Source organism: Camellia sinensis, chromosome 3, assembly GCF_055761805.1.
Source record: "Camellia sinensis isolate YWXY chromosome 3, ASM5576180v1, whole genome shotgun sequence".
In the NCBI taxonomy this organism is placed as follows: Eukaryota; Viridiplantae; Streptophyta; class Magnoliopsida; order Ericales; family Theaceae; genus Camellia; species Camellia sinensis.
The window spans coordinates 24,617,406-24,621,754 of NC_138963.1; the positions used below are offsets into that span (position 1 = coordinate 24,617,406).

Below are 4,349 nucleotides of genomic sequence, written 5' to 3' on the forward strand. Positions count from 1 at the left end.
GAAATATACTAGATTCTTCTTTTAGATTCGTCATTTGCAGTGGCTCTATTCAGTCGTCGTTGCCACTGTTGATGAAGATTGGGATGACGGAGAGAGAGAGAGAGGAAGAGAGAAGATGAAGAGAGTAATAGGGGTTTGGGGTTGGGTCTCCGGCAAGAGTTGGGCTCCGATAGGAATTGAAGAAGAGCACAGGAATGGGCTCCAATGGAGAGAGAGAGAGAGAGAGAGGGCCTGTGCTCAAATTTTGAAATTTGGAAGAGAGAGATTTTGAGATGAGAGTAGGTGTGAGAGAGATTTTGGAACTTACATTTTGAACCATCAGATCTTGATGTTAATTGATCTCAACCATTGAAATGTTCAAATAAGACAAATGAGAGTAAGATATTTTTAGCCATTAGATTGAATCCATCTAACAGTCCATATGTTGACACATATACATTTTGAACCTTTGAATTCAAACCAAGCCTTCCATTGTTATATAGATTGTTCAGATAATTTTTAATATAACTGTTTTGTAACTTCAAAAATAATAATAATAATGTTTGGATAAAAATGACGTTAAAGAACAGAGGTTATTTTTTAGTTTACGTAATTGCCTGTACTTTTCTTTTTGAGAGAGAGAGAGATTGGGTTGGTAATACAAAATCTAATTAGAATGCCGAATGGATGATGAATTTCACTTACTCATTCATTTGAGATATGTCCAGAGATTGCATGAATTATAATTTTATTTGCATTTGCAATACATTTCATTTGAATTTGGAATAATTTAAGCTTAATTTCAAATTTAACTTTCTAATTTCTCTTCTCTTTCAACCCTCCAATGGGTTAATCAATAGAGCAGTTGTCAACACATTAGTAACGGAGCACATGTACTGTAATGAACATTTCAAACTAAAGTGAACATTAACGTTTAGGTCATAGGGAACATGTCTTCAACTAAAATAAATCAATAGCTCTATCTATTTTAATTCTATCCATTAATCACCAAACCAGATGTGTTATATTGTACATGTACTTGAATTCAAGGACACTGGAAACAGGAATGTAATAACAATGATAAACAGAAATGGGATTTCAATTCCAACCCTTCATTACTGCCGACCGCACTGTCTTCCCGGCAATATATATATATATATATATGAATTATCAGAATCTCAAAACCTCTGGTAAATCATCATAGCATGAAAGAGAACAAACCTCTATTTTAATCTGTTAAAGGGTCTGCAGCGATGAAGTGAAAGCGATAAACCTTCTTCTTTCACCAACATTTCTTCCCTGGCAATCTCGAAGCTTGAGCTTACCTTTGGAACCTAACGAAAGAACTAAAAATATTTGACAGACGTAGAGATATTTACTAGTTACAAGTATAAATTACATGATGTGCTGCAATGGCCATCTACTGCTCCTCTGAGTTGAATCTGTTCCAAGCTTCCTGAACACACATAAAACAAAAACAATAAATAGAAAAGTACTGCAACGATTATCAAGAACTGTTAGTTACTTCAGACCAAACTTGAGTAATTTGTTTGGATGTAATTTGAGTTAAATGACGCTCATGGCAAAGATCAGTCCATTGCATTGGGGGTTAAAGAGGGACAAAGTTACTGTAACATTAAAGGTCCATCTCATACTGTCATAACTGAAGCTTGAACTTGGCTAGTACTCTTTTCGTTCCATTTTATTTATTTATTTATTTATTTTGGGTAATCGGATGTTAATAAGTGAATAATGATTAATTAACCAAAGAATCATTTTTACTATTCAAATTTTGATACCAAAACTGGGCTTCATGTGCATAAGACATTTCATCAGGTAAATTATCGTATCAACGCATTCCTTGGATACGACCTCCATTTTTACAAAACTCGCATGTATGGAGAAGTAGTAAGTACAATTATAGTATAATCTCAATTACCAAGGTATTCATGTAGTTAAATAAACTATAATTTTAATCATAGATGTATAGTACAAAGTTTAAGACATACTATTGAGGTGTACCAAAATGCCAATACAAGAAAACTATATCAAGCTCAACAGTAACATTTTTGTAGTAGTAACTTGGGAACAAGCATCCATTTATCAAGCTTTAGAGAGAGAGAGAGAGAGAGAGAGAGAGAGAGATTATTATATGCTCACTTTCACCTATATGTAGCATGGAGAAAGGCTTTATTTCATAGTTTTTTAGAACATAGTCATTGATCAAATTGGTAAAAGAAAGCGAAGCCAGTAAAATACCTTCAGAAGATCAAAAACCTTTTGACATATATACTTTTGCTGAACACTTGCACCACGTTATTGTAATTTGTCAGGGTGAACACATAGAGTGGCTTTCCTGTAAGCTTTCTTAACAGCCGCAGAAGTTATAACTTCAGCCAAGGGAATTCGCTGCCAACCACTATCAGGCCCAAGGATCTGTGGATGATGAAAATGTAATTTAGAGCACAAGTAAATGGAAAATTACAGAAAAAGGAATCAGTCAGCGTAACCAAGCAAAGATGAGGATCAATATTGTAATACTGAACTATGTCGATCTCGATCATCTATTGAACTACACATATGAACGAGGAAGAGAAATGAAAGACTCTGACTGCATCTATTAGCAGATAATAATTGATATATTGATGCAGAATATGGACCTTGGTCAGGCCACATCTCCATGTATTAGTTTTCAGGGGCAGGATATTCAAAAAATGTTCTGTGCCAGCAGCAAAATCCTCACTCTGGCCAATAGTTCAATGCAAATGAAGTAGCATGAGAAAGAGTAATTTCATTTCGTTCTATGCCTTCTTCATACTTAATCTGATCTTAATCTGAGCCAAATCTCAAAACTATTTTTACTGGTGCAGTGATTGATTCGTCTATGTAGTTAAACTCAACCATTTATCAAAGCATTGGCATTTATCAAATCTCCATGTATTAATTCTTCTGGTTGCCCAACAAAAATCGATCACTTTCTTGAATATGTTTAGATCAGACATTCCTTGATGTCTGATCTAAACATATTCAAGAAAGTGATCGATTTTTGTTGGGCAACCAGAAGAATTAAGCACTTGGGAATATATAGCAACTAAATTGATAGGATTCCCACTGGCATGGCTTGTAGCTAAAAAAATTGACACTAACTTTACAAAGACTTCTACCCAAAATTATATTTTCACTTTTTATTTAAGTACATGTCATAGCTAAAAACACTTTAATAGCTCCTAATGCACTGAATGCTGTATAAATGCAAATGAAACACACAATGCATGTTTATGTGAAAGAAGGATTAAGGTTAATACATATTGCAGTGTCGAAAGTAATGCGCGCAGGTTCACTTCTTTCCCACTCGACCATCTCTTCACTTCAGCATCAAGAGCTTCGGCCAATCTCTGCAAGCATATATTGATATGAGCCATGGAAATGCAAAGGTAACTCATGATTCTGAAAATTACACTTATGAAAAGATGTTTACATTTCTCTCTGCTTGCTCTCTTTGAGCAAGAAGATCACGCATGTTCTTCTCTGCTAGAGCTTTTACCTGAAAAGGTGACAGGTATAGTTTTAGTTCATAATGTTAGATGCAGATATAACTTTACCAATTCTATGAAAGGATGAAAAACAAAATAGAAAAATTAGACACATACAGCACGTTCAGTAGTTCTTCGATGCCTCTCTAACCTTGCTTTACACCTCTGAGTTGATTCACCTTCAACTCCTACAAATCTCTCAAGTGTTATGGGAAGCTTCTTACAGAAAAAATATATCACAATTATAAGCAAAGCAGAAAAGCGTTGAAGGTTGATGAAAAAGTAGATTTAGTAAAACAGAAAAACTCCATATTGTACAGAAAATCATTGTTGGTCGTGTCTACAAGATTCCACATGCAAGTAAATTATTTCTAATGTTTCACATATCACGTACCACCATGAACTAAAGAATATGAATAAATGGGACCGATGGAAGACCCAACGCCCTGAGATTGCACATCCTGCCATTTACCATCTGTTAATAGGCTGTTAGGCAAGCACTTCATAAATCACATCATTGAAGGGTATACTCACAGAAAACGAAGAGCTTTGTCTCATTTCACAATTTTTGTAACAAGCAGAGGACTTATCAGTCACTGATCTTTCAACACGTTTTCGAGCCTCAAAAGCAGCCTCCTCAGCAATGACTTTTTGGAAAGCATGCTGTCGAGCCTCCGCAGTTGCTCTCTTTACTGCAGCACGCTTTGCCCTGAGCCTGGCCTCCATAGATGTCTTCTCCTCCATAGATGTCTTCTGTTTCAATGGATCCTTTTTTTTCCTGTAGAAATTCAATGAGACAAAGATTAGAGAGAGAGAAGGAGAAGAAGGGGAGAGAGA

General features: G+C 35.4%; 1 long non-coding RNA gene across 1 annotated transcript; it reads right to left on the reverse strand.

Annotated features, from left to right (window-relative positions):
- Positions 1 to 2,276: 2,276 nt before the first annotated feature.
- On the reverse strand, positions 2,277 to 3,525 carry LOC145820843 (uncharacterized). Its single transcript, XR_014362873.1, has 3 exons — positions 3,458 to 3,525; positions 3,285 to 3,374; positions 2,277 to 2,415 (listed from the first exon to the last, which is right to left on the reverse strand). It is a non-coding gene; the product is annotated as an uncharacterized LOC145820843 (long non-coding RNA).
- Between the last annotated feature and the right edge of the window lie 824 nt (positions 3,526 to 4,349).